The 16,840-nt window shown below is 35.3% G+C and overlaps 1 protein-coding gene and 1 non-coding gene across 2 annotated transcripts in view; both read right to left on the reverse strand.

Moving 5' to 3' along the window:
* The window catches only part of LOC120226155, a 147,455-nt gene that overhangs the window by 14,883 nt on the left and 115,732 nt on the right, over positions 1–16,840 (reverse strand). The window lies entirely within an intron of this gene.
* On the reverse strand, positions 14,893–15,080 carry LOC120226158. Its single transcript, XR_005526950.1, has one exon. It is a non-coding gene; the product is annotated as a U2 spliceosomal RNA (small nuclear RNA).

Consider the following 16,840-nt stretch of genomic DNA (forward strand, 5'->3'; position numbering starts at 1 on the left):
GACAATTAAACATTAAAATCAATTACGACAGGAAAAAACTACACTGCCCACTGAGTAAAATAAGAATCCATGAATCCATACTGATATAAATATATGGGAAAGAAAGCTCTTCTTCAAAGAATGCCAATGAATTAATGTAGATGAAATGACAGCTCACCATTTGCAACCATTGTAATAGCAACTGATTCAGGTAAGAATTATCAATGGATGCGAAAACTTATGGGTGAAAATTTGGGAAGACTATTTATAAATTGTCAAAAGATCTCCCCACAAACTGTCTTAACCAAGTGATAAAAGTTAACATCACTAATATTGGGGCAAATCAACATCATATGCTTTCTCAGAAATAACACTGAGAAGATATATTACCATTTTGTGGTATTCCTGACAAAATGCATCACCCAAATCAAATCATAAGACATTTTACAAAATAACTGACCCAAAGTTGAAAAAAGATGACGGTCAAGAATACAAAGAAAGACTGAGAATATGTTCCAGATTAAAGGAAACCTAAAAAGACATGACAACTAAATCTAATGCTCAATCCTGGACCCTGAGAAAATATATAAATATAGCTGTAAAGAACATTATTGGGACAATTGCCAAATTTTGACTATGGGCTGTGGATTAGATCACAGTACTGTTATCAATGTTGTTTCCTGATTTTGGTAACACTTCTACAGTTATGTAAGAGAATGTCTCTGCCCTTAGGAAACACACACTAAAGAATTTAGTCATAAAAGGGTACAGTGTTTGCAACTCATTCTCAAATGGCTCAGAAAAAAATATATGTGTGCATGTGTGTGTGTAAATATGTACAAAGAGAGAGAGAAACAATAATTAGGCAAAAAGTAAACTATAGGTGATAGGTAAAAGGAATATAGGAGTTGTTTGTAGTCTTCTTAAAACTTTTCTGTAAATTTCAAATTATATCAAAATAAATTTAGGAAGAGAGAGAGGAGGGGAGCCTGGGTGGCTCAGTTGGTTAAGCATCTGACTTCAGCTCAGGTCATGATCTCACAATTTGTGAGTTCAAGCCCCATGTCGGGCTCTGTGCTGACAGCTCAGAGCCTGCTTCAGATTCTGTGTCTTCCCCTCTCTCTGCTCTTATCTCCCTCATACATTCTCTCTCTCTCTCTCTGAAAAATAAACATTAAAAAATTTTATTTAAGAAAAGGAAAGAAAGAGAGGGAGGAAATTGTAGTTTAGTTAGGAAAACACAGGATGTCAACTAATAAATACATTATGTAAAATTCAGAAATAAACTCAAGGGAAAAAACCATATAGGCTGAAAAACATTTTTACTAAATAAAATAATGCAGTGTAAGGTCCCTGAAAAATAACTGCAAATTTCTCCAACACATGGCTTTTATTACTGTATGCATGTGTTACCATTCCTAAAGTGCATTTGCCTGGTTTACTCAATTTTTAGCTTATACTGGTAATCAAAAAATTAGTTTTACTTAATGCAAATAAAAGATTACCACTTTAGAACAATAAGTAGTCATTAGATAATTCTTTCACAGAAGCAAAGACAATCATTTCTAACTTTCAGATAAAAAAAACAAACAAGTAACTAACAAGTGCCTGGCTGGCTAAGTAGATTAAGCATCTAACTCTTGATTTTGGCCCAGGTCATGATCTCAACAGTTGTGAGACTGAGCCCCATGATGGGCTCTGCACTGACAGTGCAGAACCTGCTTAGGATTCTCTCTCTCCCTCTCTCTGCTCTCTCTTTCCCTTCTTCTGTCCTTTCTCTGCCCATGCATGTGCTATCTCTCAAAATGAATAAACTTAAGAAAAATTGGTTAATGTCACAGTAGATCAGGAAGATATCAGAATTTTTCTAAATCAAAGCCCAGTACACTTGACCCTTGAACAAAAAGGTTGAACTGAGCCCATTTTTATACAGATTTTTAAGATAAATACAAACCAGTTCTATAAATGTATTTTTCTTCCTTGTGATTTTAATAACATTTTCTTTTCTCTAGCTTTATTATGAGAATACAGTGAATTATATACAAAACATGTGTTAATAAAAGTGTTTATATTGGTGATAAGGTTTCTAGTCAACAGTAGACATTAGTTCCAGGGGAGTCAAAAGCTATACTTGAATTTTTGACTGCATGGGGGTCAGCACCCCTAGGCCCCACAGTGATCAAGGGTAAACTGTATTTCATCAAATTATAAAGAATAAGCTAAATACAGACTTCAAGATTTTTTTTAGTTGCTTTGATGTTAAGAATTCTTACTAAATGTGAGAACAAAGGGAGTGAAACACCTGTATCTTGTATTATTCATCAACATAGATAGTAATCACCAGAGCTGACCAAATATCCCTATTAACAAAGCTGAGATGTCTGCTTCGTTTCATCTACCTCATAAATGTAAAACTCCTAGGAGAGACATTTACAACACATTGCTGATAGAACATACATTCAACACAGTCTCTCATACAGTCAACCAATCCATCTAAATAAAAGTCACATCACTAAACTGTAATTATCACAGAGCAACTCATGAGTGTCAGCACCAAGAGGCTCAACTATTGTCAGCCTTTGCCCTTTCCTATTTTGATGACTACTATCTTGGTTCAGATCCATACTATGCTGTCCTCAGATTATTCCAGCAACTCCCTAATTGACTTCTCTTTTTTAATCCATCAACATCAGACTAATCTTCCTTAAAAACTTCTTTCATGCCATGATTCTGCTCAAACACCCTAAGGGTTCCCCATGACATTATGAAGTAAAACTTTTCACCAAATGGTTTCACACCCTCTCCGACACAGGCTCAACCTAAATTTTCAACCTTATTTTGTCCACCTTTCATACTTAGTATTCTCAAAAAACAAGCATGCTTTCCTAACGTGGCCTGTATTCATGTTTTCAACCTGACTGCAAGTTCTCAATCTTTAAAAAAACAAAAAAAAAAGAGAGCGAGAAAATACATTTCTTTCTCTCCCTAAAATCCCACTGAAGTGACAGTACATGACTGCAAAAAGGAATAAACTCAAAGGCAATGAAAGCTAGAGATGGCAAAGGCATCCAAAGATCAAACAGTCTGGCAAATTTCTAAAAGACAAAAACAGAATCACACAGAAAGATGAACCAGAGCAGGAGCCCTCAAAGCAAGCATTTTCACTCAACATTTATTCAACATATATATAAAGTGCACACTGTGTGCCAGTGTTCTAGAAGCTCAGGTTATATAAATGTGACAAGGGATTTGTTAAAAATGAACTTAGAAGGGTGCCTGGGTGGCTCAGTGGGTTAAGCGTCCGACTTCAGCTCAGGTCATGATCTCACAGTTCATGGGTTTGAGCCCCGCGTCTGGCTCTGTGCTGACAGCCAGCTCAGAGCCTGGAGCCTGCTTCCAATTCTGTATCTCTCTCTCTCATTGACCCTCCCCTGCTCACTCTGCCTCTCTGCCTGCCTCTCTCTCTCTCTGCCTCTCTCAGAAATAAAACATTAAAAATTTTTTAAAAAGAATTAACTTATGCATAGCCTCCCCCGTATCAACAACACTTATCAGTGTGGTACTTTTTTTTTTTTTTTTTAAAGAGTGAGCCTACATTGGGGCACTTAGGTGACTCAGTCAGTTAAGTGTCATATGCATGTGTGGGTGGGAGTATATGGGAAATCTCTGTACCTCCCTTTCAATCTTGCTGTAATTCTAAAACTGCTCTAAAAAAGTCTTATTAAAAAAATGTTAACATTTTCATTAATTTTAAACCTATGGACAGCAAAATGCTGGTGAAATTTTCACCAAAATGGCCCTTTTATATTTTGGGAAAAATTAAAGTCTTAAAAAAATAAAATTATTTTATACCAACAAAAGAAAAAAAAAAGAATTAACTTAGATTCTAGATAACGTAGAGAAATATTAAACAACAACAAAAAAAATAAGACCCATGAAAAGTACAGTGATAATTAAGTTACAATTGTATGTAACTTGATGGGAGTTGTATGTATGTAAAAAGAATTAACTTAGATTCTAGATAACGTAGAGAAATATTAAACAACAAAAACAAAAAAATAAGACCCATGAAAAGTACGGTGATAATTAAGTTACAATTGAATGTTGTAACTTGATGGGAGTTGTGTGTACGTAACTTGATAAAGTGATGGGAGTAGCTTCTCTAAACTGGATACACAGAGAAGGCCTAAGTAGTGATATTTAAACTAAGATATGAATGACAAGAAAGTATCAGACATGCACAAATCAGCGAGAAAAGCATTTTCAGGTACAAGTTTGGTGTGTCAGGGAACAGAAAGAAAGAATAGTCTAAGAGGAAGAGAGGACTAGATCCTTCAAGGATTTGTAAATCAAGAAACAGAAGTTTGGATTTTATTCTAAGGAAGCCCTCTCAAGGTCAATGATAAGTCATTTCTCACAAAAGGCTGCAGCAGAGGCGGGGACCATTCTTGGAATTAGAGGGTAAAATGGGCAAAGGAATACAGGTGGGGAAAAGGATGCTCTGCAAGACAAGAACTAGTATTCCGCACACTGGCAATCCTAGGGAAATTCTGGCACTTGTTTCTGGGTTAATGAAGCTAGGAAAAACAGCTCTCTCAAACCTAGTAACAAATTTAAATGCCTTCATGAATTAGGTAACCAATATAAATGCCAGCAGCAACCAGATATAAAACAATAGGGAGTGGGAGGTCCTGAGAACTAGCAGGCACAACCCTGGCTAAAAACATTCAAAGTTTTAAAAAGTTTATTCTAAGGGCACCTAGGTGGTTCAGTCAGTTAAGCAGCTGGCTCTGGTCACATCTCATGGTTTGTGATATCGAGTCCCACATCAGGCTCTGCACTGACAGTATGGAGCCTGCTTGGGATTCTCTCCTTCCCTCCCTCTCTCTTTCTTTAAAATTTTTTTAATGTTTTATTCATGAGAGAGAGACAGAGAGAGAGACAGAGAGCGCGCGCAAAAGAGTGTGAGCAGGGGAGGGTCAGAGAGAGAGAGAGATACAGAATCTGACAGGCTCCAGGCCCCAAGCTGGCTGTCAGCACAGAGCCTGACGCGGGGCTGTAACCCACGAACTGTGAGATCATGACCTGAGCCAAGTCGGACGCTTAACCGACTGAGCCACCCAGGTGCCCCACTCTCTCTCTCTCGAAATGAAAATAAACTTAAAAAAAAAAAAAATTTATTCTAGAATTTGATAGTGAAGTTGTTTAACCTCGTAAAAACATTAAAACCCACTGAATTTTACACTTTAAAAAAGTTACTGTTATATATGCGTATATCTCAATTTTTAAAACTAAAAAAAAAAAAAAGAAGCTTAAGCACTGTGCTAAAAAGGAGTTAGATGTTACTTCCTCTAAGAAGTCCATGAACTTTGTACCTCTCTATGGCATTTACAGCAAATCAGCTTTATATTACTTGTGTACTTGCCTTATCATGCTCCACACCCAACTAGGTTGCAGACTTCAGGAGAGAGACCATATGGTTTTCATTTGTCACCCCAGAACAATTACCAAAGAAATATATTATTTCTTCATCTGAATTTCAACTCTATTCTGTTAAGTATTTCTAACCTGACTCCAAACAGAAGATGACATCTAATTTTAAAGAACTCAAAACTCAAAAGGTAAACTTCTTTAAAAAAGAAAAAAGTGACTAATTTATCCAATTCTCAATAAATACTAATTCCAAGGAACCAACATATTTATTTTTTATTTATTTTGAATGACAGAGTACATGCAAGTGAGAGCAGGGGAGGGACAGAGAGAGAAGCAGAGAGAGAATCCCAAGCAGGTTCTGCACTGTCAGCACACAGCCTGAGACAGGGCTTGATCTCACAAATCATGAGGTCATGACCAGAGTGGAAATCAAGAGTCGGACACTTAACCAACTGAGCAAACACTTAATTTAAAATTAATTTCCCTATCAACAGAGGAATGGTTTAAAAAAAAAAAAATCAAAGAAAATTCTACAATGCACTTTAGTTTTCACAAAATATTTTTATAATAATTCTATAAGGTTGTTTCTAGGATATGATCTCATTCAATAGCTACATTAATATAAGATGACTCTCCTGGGGCACCTGGGTAGCTCAGTCGTTTAAGGGTCCAACTCTTGACTTTGGCTCAGATCATGATCTCATGGGTTTGTGAGATCAAGCCCCATGTCAGGCTCTGCACTATCAGTGCTGGAGATTCTCTCTCTCTCTCTCTCTCTCTCTCTCAAAATAAATAAATAAAAAATTTTCAAGAATGACTCTAAAAAGTAATAAGTGAGTAATAGTAAGGGTGCCTGTACATGACAGAAACATAATTGAAATTAATTTTATAAACAAAGAATAGAATCAAATTCAAAATTTAAAGAAATTTGTCAATACATTTATCACACTGTATCTCTTCTCAACTTCATCTCTCTTTTCTAAGGTTTCATTCCAAAATTTTCTACTCCTATTCTGCAACCTGCTTTATATCTCCATTTCTTTCTTTCTTTTTTAGAGAGAGAGAAGAGAGAGAACACACACACAAGTGGGAGAGAGAGGCAGAGGGAAAATCCCAAGCAGGTTCCATGATCACCATGGACCCCATTGTGGGATTCGATCCCACAACCCTGGGAGCATGACCTGAGCTGAAATCAAAGTTGGACAGTCAGCCAACTGAGACATCAGGGTGCCCCTATATCTTCATTTCTTTAGATTCTCTCTTCTCATTCTGTCCCATCAATATTTTTCTTTCCTTAACCCTGAAAGAAGCTACTCTCAATTCCTAAATTTCACACAATCACTAAAATAGATTTTTAGAATTAGCCAGAACTCTAAATGGAAACTCAAATTGGGGAGAAATCACTTTACTAGTAAATCTCACATACAGTAGTTCTTCCTCCACCTTTGCATATCAGTATTTTACTCTGGCAGAAGTCACAAATCCAAAAAGAGATGGCTCATTATTCCTAACATTAACCAGACACAAATGGAAATGAATAATATTTAATGGTCAAGAATTGCTCTGTGTGAAAAGATAGGGCAAATAGTTACTGAAATTTTCAGAAAGAGTTTGCAATGGTGTTTAAACAGCAAATGCTAAAACATCCTCTAAAATGTTAACACTAATTCTCATTAACAAGAATACTCAAGTAAGTAAATCTTTCATTTTTATGACCTAAGTCTGAATTAGTAAGGACAGAACCTTCATTATCTTATACTACCGAAAGGGTCTATTTAAAGAAAGTCTGCAAGATATTCTCAGCCTAAGTCATCTAGGACTAAACAAGGACTCAGGAGAGACTGGAAATTCTTATTCTGCCACTAACTAACTACAACTTCAGGCTAAATCATTTAAATCCTTAGGTCTAATTTTCTCAATATGCAAAAGAAAAGATGAACTAGTAAACCCAAAAGTCTCACATAACTCTTCCCAACCCCTTTTGGTCTGAAGTTCTATTTTTTAAATTTATTTACTTATTTTGAGAGAGAGAGAGAGAGAGAGAGAGAGAGAGCGAGAGCGCGCTTGCATGAGTGGAGGAGGGGCAGAGATAGAAGGATAGAGAAAAATCCCAAGCAGGCTCCATGTCCAGCGTGGAGCCCAACACAGTGCTCAATCCCACAACCGTAAGATCACGACCTGAGCCAAAATCAAGAATCACTTAACTGACTAAGCCATGCTGGCACCTTGAAGTTTTATTTTTAATTACTGACTTCACTCTAAATAGCCTTAAGGAACTCAGTGACTCCAAGTGTAATAACATTCACATAGGGATCTTACAAGAAGTAAAGACAAAAGACGGTAGAAAACTTATTAAAAAAAAAAAAAAAGTAATGGCTGAAAACTTCCCTAATCTGGGGAAGGAAACAGATATTCAGATCTAAGAGGCATAAGAACCCCCCCATAAATTCAACCCAAGGAGAGTCACACTGAAACAAATAGTAATTAAAATGGCAAAAAGTAGTGATAAAAAACTTTAAAGCAGCAAGAGAGGGGCACCTAGCTGGCTCAGTCAGAAGAGCATGTGACTCAATTTCAGGGTTATGAGTTTGGCATCACATTGGCTGTAGAGATTAAATAAATAATTCAGTAAATAAGTAAACAAATAAATAAGAAAACTTTTTTAAAAAAGCAGCAAGAGAAAAGCAGACAATTACATAAAACGGAAATCCCATAAGGCTATCAGCAGATTTTTCATCAGAAACTTTGCAAGTCATAAGGGAACAGCATAATATATTCAAAGTGCTGAAAGGGAAAAAAGCTGCAGCCAAGAATACTCTATCCAGCAAGACTATCATTCAGAATGGGAGAAATAGAGTTTTTCACACAAACAAAAACTAAAGGAGTTCACAACCACTAAACCACCCTACAAGAAATATTAAAAGGGACTCTTTGAATGTAAAGGCAAGACCATAAGTGAAAGTATGAAAACAAAAATCACAAAAGCAGTAAAAATAAGTATTTCTGTAAAAATCAGTCAAGGGATTCACAAAAAAGGATGACACCATATACCTAAAACATGAGGGGGAGAAGACTAAAGAGCGGGTTCAAACTCAAGTGACCATCAACTTTATATGGACTGCTATATCCATAAGATGTTATATGCAAACCTAATGATAACCACAAATTAAAAGCAAGTAAAAGATATGCAAAGAATAAAGAGAAAGTATATCACTAAAGAAAGCCAGCATACCATGAAACAGAGCAAGAGAAGGATCAGAGAAAATCTAGAGAAACAACCACAAAACAAGTAACAAAATGGCAATAAATACATATCTATAAATAATTATCTTGAATGTGAATGGACTGAATGCTCCAATCAAAAGACATAGGGTGATAGAGTAGAGGAAAAACAAGACCCATTAATATGCTGCCTCAAGAGACTCATTTTAGACCGAAAGACACATGCATCTTGAAAGTGAGAGGATTGGGGAGCCTGGGTGGCTTGGTTGGTTAAGCGTCCGACTTTGGCTCAGATCATGATCTCACAGTTTGTGGGTTCGAGCCCCACATCGGGCTCTGTGCTGACAGCTAGCTCAGAGCCTGGAGCCTGCTTCAGATTCTGTATCTTCCTCTCTCTCTGACCCTCCCCTGCTCACATTGTTTCTCTCTCTCTCAAAAAAATAAATAAAATATTAAATAAATTTTTAAATAAAGTTCTTTGAAAGTGAGAGGATGGGGAAAAATTTATCAGGCAAACAGATGTCAAAAGAAAGCCAGGGTAGCAATGCTTATATCAGACAAAACAGACTTTAAAACAAAGCCTGTAACAAGAAACAAAAAAGGACACTATATAAAAATGAAGGAGACAATCCACCAACAGTATACAACTGTAAATACTTATGCACCCAACACAGAATCACACAAATACATAAAACAGCAAATAACAAAATAACAGTAAGGAAATAATAGTAGGGGAGTTTAAAAACCCCACTTACATTAATGGACAGATCATCCAAATAGAAAATCACCAAGGAAACAGTGAACCAGATAGATTTAACAGATATATTCAGAACATTCCATTCTAAAACAGCAGAATACACATTTGTTTCAAGTACACATAGAACATTCTCTAGAACAGATCACATACTAGGCCAGAAAACAAGTCTCAACAAATTTTTAAAAGCTGCAATCATACCATGCATCTTTTCTGACCACACACTATGACACCAGAAATCAACCACAAGAAAAATCTGAAAAGAGCACAAATACATAGGGATTAAATAACATTTTACTAAACAATGAATGGGTCAACCAAAAAATCAAAGAAACACAAATTACATGAAAACACAATGGTCCAAACTCTTTGGGACGCAACAAAGTGGTTCTATGGGGAAAGTTGATAGCAATACAAGCCTACCTCAAGAAGTAAGAAAAATCTCAAACAACTCTACACCTAAAGGAGCTAGAAAAAGAAGAAACAAAACCCCAAACCAGAAAAAGGAAGGAAATAATAAAGATCAGAGCAGAAATAAATAATAAACTAAAGAAATAGAATGTATCAATGAAACCAGGAGCTGGTTCTTTGAAAAGATCAACAAAATTGATAAACCTCTAGCTAGACTCATCAAAAAAAAAAAAAAAGAAGAAGAAGAAGAAGAAGAAGAAGAAGAAGAAGAAGAAGAAGAAAGAGAGAAAGTTAATGAGAGGATTCAAATAAACAAAATCACTAAGAGGAGAAATACCACAGAAAGGCAAACAATTGTAAGAGAATATTATGAAAATCTATATGTCAATAAACTGGACAACTTAGAAGAAATGGATAAATTCCTAGAAATATTTAACCTACTAAAATGAAAGCACGAAGAAATAGAAAATTTCAACAGACCAATTACCAGCAATGAAATTCATTCAGTAATCCAAAAACTCCCAGCAAACATAAGACTAGGACCAGACACCTTCACAGGCCAATTCTACCAAACATTTAATGAAGAATTAACACCTATTCTACTCAAACCATTCAAAAAAAAAAATAGAAGAGGAAGGAAAGCTTCCAAATTCATTTTTTTTTTAAATGTTTTATTCATTTCTAGGAGAGAGAGAGAGAGAGAGTGAGCAGGGGAGGGTCAGAGAGAAAGGGAGTCACAGACTGAAAGTGGCTCCAGGCTCTGAGCTGGCAGTCAGCACAGAGCCTGACGTGGGGCTCGAACCCACGAACCGCGAGATCATGACCTAAGTGAAAGTCAGACGCTTAACCGACTAAGCCACCCAGGCGCCCCCCAAATTCATTCTATGAAGGCAGTATCACCCTGATACCAAAAGAAGATAAAGACATCACAAAAAAAGAGAACTACAGGCCAGTAACTCTCATGAATATAGATGCAAAAATCCTCAACAAAATATTAGCAAATCAAATCCAACAACACATTAAAAAAAATTATTTGCCATGATCAAGTGGGACTTATTCCCAGGATGCAAGGATGGTTCACTATTCACAAAATAGTGTGATATATCACATCAACAAAAGAAAGGATAAAAACCATATGATCATTTCAACAGATGCAGGAAAAGCATTTGAGAAAGTACAACAGCCATTCATGATTAAAAAAATAAATAAAACAACACCCTGCGAAGTAAGTCTAGAAGGAACATACCTAAACATAATAAAGGCTTATATGAAAAACCCATAGCCAACATCATACTCAATGGTGAAAAACTGAGAGCTTTTCTCCTTAAGTCAGAAATAAGACAAAGATGTATAATCTCACCACTTTTATTCAACATAGAACTGGAAGTCATAGTGGTAGCAATTAAACAACATAAAAGGAAAACCCAACATAAAGAAATAAAAGGCGTCCAAACTGGTAAGGAAGAAGTAAAACTTAGTATTTACAGATGATGTGATAAAATATATATAGAAAAGTCTGATGACTCCACCAAAAAACTACTAGAACTTATATGTGAATTCAGTAAGTTGTAAGATACAAAATCAACATACAGAAATCTGTTGCACTTCTATACACTAATAATGAAGCAGCAGAAAAATTAAGAAAATAATCTCATTCACAGTTGCACCAAAAATGATAAAATATCTACAAATGAACTTAACCAAAGAAGACCTGAAATCTGAAAATTATAAAGCAAATGACAGAAATAAAGACAACACTAAGAAATGGAAAGACATTACATGCTCCTAGGTTTTGAGAACAAGTGTCGTTGTGAGAACAAGACCCAAAGCAATCTACGGACTTAATTCAACCTCTGTCAAATACCAAGAGCATTTTTCACAAAACTAGAACAATCCTAAAATTTGTATGGAATCACAAAAGACCCCAAACAGCCAAAGCAATCCTGAAAAAGAGAAACAAAACCAAGGTTATCACAATTCCAGACTTCAAGTTATATTACAATGCAGAAACAATTAAAATAGTACTGACATAAAAACAGACATACAGATCAATGGAGTAGAACAGAAAACCCAGAAATAAACCCATAACTTTATGGTCAATCAACCTTCGACAAAGCAGGAAAGAATATCCAATGAGGAAAAAGAACATCTCTTCAACAAATGGTGTTAGGAAAACTGGACAACTACATGCAAAAGAGTGAAACTGGACCACTTTCTTACACCATGCACTTAACTTAATGCACAAAACTTAAAATGAATTAAAGACTTAAATGTGAGACCTGAAAATTGAAAACAGAGCACACAGCAACATCTTTCTAGACAAGTCTCCTGAGGCAAGGGAAATAAAAGCAATAAATAAACCATTGGGACTACCTCAAAATGTGAAGTTTCTGCACAGTGACAGAAACAATCAGCCAAACTAAAAGGCAACCTATGAATGGGAGAAGATATCTGCAAATGACACAACTGATAAAGGGCTACTATCCAAAATGTATAAGGTACTGATACAACTTAACACAAAAACAACAAATAATCCAATTAAAAAATGGGCAGAAGACATAACAGACATTTCTCCAAAGATGACATCCAGACGGCCAGATATCACCTCAAACCTGTCAGAATGGCTAAAATCAAAAACACAAGAAACAAGTGTTTGGCGAGGACTTGGAGATAAAGGAAGCCTCCTGCACTGTTAGTGGGAATGCAAACTGGAGCAGCCACTGTGGAAAACAGTATGCAGGTTCCTCAAAAAATTAAAAATAGAACTACACTACAATCCAGCAATTGGATATTTACCCCTAAAATACAAAAACATTGCATACATGCATCCTGTATTTATTAGAGTGTCATTTACAATAGCCAAGCTATGGAAGCAATCTAAATGTCTACTGACTGATGAATGGATAAGGAAGATATGGTATAAACATACAATGGAATATTATTCAGCCATAAAAAAAGAACAAAATATCGCCATTTGGATAAATGGCAACGTGGATAGAGCTAGAGAGTACAATGCTAAGTGAAATAAATCAGAGAGTGTCAAATACCGTATGATCTCACTTGTACGTGGAATTTAAGAAACAAAACAAAGGAGGCATTCCAAGTGAATTCATAGGTTAAAAAGTTAGCTTTCCTTTTTGGTTAAAAAAAAAAAAAAAGGGTTTGGTTTCTCTAAAATAAAACATACCAATTTAGGACAACTGTTACCTGCATCCTTCTCTCTCAGAAGACAAGAAGAACAAAGTTTAAATTACTATTTGAGAATATTGACAATTCTAGGTTCAAACAGAATTAACTCTGCTTATTTGTACTAAAAACATACTAATTTTTCACTTACGATTAGTACTCTTTAACAAGAAATAATACTTTTCATTCAACAAATGCTTAATGAAATACTACTATGAAGTTGAGCACTGTGCTGATATGTTACAGGGAATACAGCTTTTTATAGAGTTAAATAGGGTCCCTCTCCTCAGGCAACTTTATTAAAATCTCCAACAACAGAAGAGAACTTTTATACGGCTTATACTTTTTACTTTGAAAATGAATGCACCTACATGCTACAATATTTTAAATTTGAAATGCTTTTCTTTTATATACACACAAACACATAGTGGGGGAGTTTAAAGACAAATTTTGCAAGGAGGATACATCAGCATTTCCACGATAAATAATCTCTACTCTTTTGTTATAAGCATTCTGATCAAATAGCTGATAATTATATTTTTACTCAACTATACATGATTATAAAATATTAAGTACATCCCCCCAAAAAACGTACTGGAAGTAAAATCAGTCATGGGGTCTTTTAGCCAAATCATCATCTAAATTATCTACACAGATGTCATAACATAGGAATGAGTGTATTTTAGTCAATTCTCCAGGATGAAACAGGATTATAGCTAGGACAGCTAATGTACCTTTAGAGAAAACACTTTTATACCAATGTAAATAAATATAAGCAACAATGCTGTTATTCAAAGCTCTTTAAAAGCTTTGGTCTGTGATCAGAAAACATTTCTTTAACAGACCTTTGAACGAATACAACTTCCGTGGATGAAAAATCTCATTGAATATACTGCAGAACTTCATACTCACTATCCTAATAACTGTATTTCTAGAAACATACTAAAGGAAAAGAATGCCCATTTTCTATCCATCAAGTTGGCTGAAACAGTAAGTCTGATAAAACCAGAAGTTGGGGAAGATGTGAAAGAAGAGGAACATTTTTGGTAGTGACATATATTCCTCATCACTTCAGAGAGCCATTTGGAGATTACATAGCTAAAGATCCTACAATACTACCTCTAAGTGTTCAAGTACTTAAAAGACAAATGTCAGGAAAAATGTACAAAAAACCACAGCATTCAAAAGGTGAATGAAAAAACTGGCTTATTCTGATAAAAATATGAACCAGATTTAGAAGATCAGCCTAAATATTGTAAAACCACCTGGCTGAGTAAAAACTGAAAGTTTCTGAAAAAAATCAAAACCACAAACAGCAATAAATAAAAGTTTATGGATACATGTATATTAAGCGCACTAAAACATGAAGCAGAACAACACAAATTATTCCCTGGGGGATGATTTCTATTGTATCCATTGTTATCTCTTCAAATAAGTTATTTGAAGAAAACAAAAACAACTGATTACTACTGTTGATGAGTATGTAGATGTAGATGTTTTATACTCTGATTATAAATGTTTTAGGGCATGTGGCTGGCTCAGTTGGAAGAACGTGTGGCTTTTGATCTCAGCATGGTGAGTTCAAGCTCCACTCTGGTGTAGATTATTTAAAGTTAAAAAAATAAAATGCTTCAAAATTAAATACAAGTTTATTTACTCATTTATTTACTTACTTCTTTATTTATTTATTATCATTTCCACCACTGGAATAATCATACGTCTACTCATGCTGCTCCTAGGATGGAAGAGGACCATGATGCATATATATACACCTCCCTCTCAAGGAGTCCAGACACCAGAGACCTGCCCCAGCACTCACAAACAGAAGCATTCCAGTGCACACAATCCCAGATGATACACTGTCCCCACAGCTCAAGCTGACTTCAGACACCTGAGTATTTCCCCTGACGAGGTGCACCATTCTTAGAGGTACTGCAATACCAGGTCAATGTGTGGAGTAGATGGAGCAAGCTCCACCATCTTCCTGCTTCAAAAATTCACTTACTATATTATCCTGGGACAAAGGATGCATTGGATATTAAACTGATACGAACAGATACTACACTTGATCTTAGCCAAAAGGCCAAAAAGTGATAAAAAAAAAAATTTATCTTAAAATGAAATTCAAAACATGGATAAAAGCTGTCAACAAGTATATTCATCAAAGACAAATATTAAGGGAAAAAATGGGGAAAAGAGGGGAAGGGGAGGGCAATTAAATATCCTACAAGAAAAAAACCTAAGTAAACTGGGGTGTCTTTTATGTCCATCTGGATTACAATGCAGGTGCTGTAAATTATTCCTAAAGCATTTAATGCATGGGAAATGCCAGTGATAAAACTTTAAATTAAAGAAGCAAAACTAAATCATGCATACAATAATGGCTATAAAAACACACACACACAGGTGAGAAAATATATGAAAAATTTAAACTGCAGTCATTTCTGTGTGGTAGGACAGGGTTGTTTTTTTTACTTTCTTCTTTATACATCTTTAAATGTTGCATATTTCCATTAATATTATTAATGAAAGAGGAAAACAAGAGAAGGCAAACTACAAACTCAAAATCCTCTGGTAAAAATTTACTTCCCAATTAAACTGATAAGATTCTGTTTTACTTCTGATTCTAAAAATATTGAACTATGTTAACATAGTCCATATAACATAAAAATATGGACTATATCTAACATATTGGACTATGTTAACAAAGATAAATCTCTTTAAATATTAATATTGACAACTATATAAGCCAAAAGAATTATGTCATTAACTATACAGCTGTAACTTTCTACTTCAAAGTTTCTAAAGATATATTTAATCTCCCCTATTTCTAGCACTGTCACATCAAAATATATGATCCCTTCATCTATGCATTAGATAAGTTTTCATATGGAAAATCTTGTATCAAGTCTTAACTTATATAATAAAATAAGCATGTGTAAATTAACAATTTGGCTGTAAGAAATGACACAAATAGGACAGCATGCAGTGTTCACATAACATTCCATGGCAAGTGAAAAATCAACAATACTGTTGAGAGAAATTAAAGATCTAAATAAATGGGCAGATATACCATACTAATGAACTGGAAGATGGAATATAATTACATGTCAATTGTCTCCATACTGAGCTAAGTATTCACTATGTAATTATAGCCAATATCCCAATATCTGATTCTAAAATTTAGATGGAAAAGCAAATGACCTAGAATAGCCAAAACAATCTGGAAAAAGAACCTGAGGTAAACTACTTGCCTTCAAGACTTACTATAAGGCTAAATAATCAAGACAGTGTAGTAATGGCAAAAGAATTGAGAATTACATCAATGTAACAGAACGGACAGTCCAGAAATAGGTTCATTCTTACAATGTCAAATGATATTCAACAAGGATGTCAAAGTAGGTAAGTTGAAAAGGAAATGTTTTATTTTGTTTTTGTGCCATTACTGAGATGATTGACAAACTCAAGTACAAAGCTTTTTTTTTAACAGATGCTGGAGCAAACATATAAATACTGAGGATGGGGAAGCCTCCACTTTTTTATCACACACACCATGAATAAGTCTCAATTCAAAATGGGTCACAGGGGCGCCTGGGTGGCTCAGTCGATTATGCGTCCTACTTTGGCTCAGGTCATGATCTCACAGTTCGTGGGTTCGAGCCCCACGTAGGGCTCTGTGCTGACAGCTAATTCAGAGCCTGGAGCCTGTTTCAGATTCTGTGTCTCCCTCTCTCTCTGACCCTCCCCTACTCGTGCTGCTTCTCTCTCTCTCTCTCTCTCATAAATAAACATTAAAAAAATGTCAAAATGGGTCACAGACTGAAATGTAAAATTTAAATTATAAAAGCTCTTAGG

This window comes from Hyaena hyaena, unplaced genomic scaffold (genome assembly GCF_003009895.1).
Source record: "Hyaena hyaena isolate Hyena2069 unplaced genomic scaffold, ASM300989v1 scaffold_1612, whole genome shotgun sequence".
NCBI lineage: Eukaryota > Metazoa > Chordata > Mammalia > Carnivora > Hyaenidae > Hyaena > Hyaena hyaena.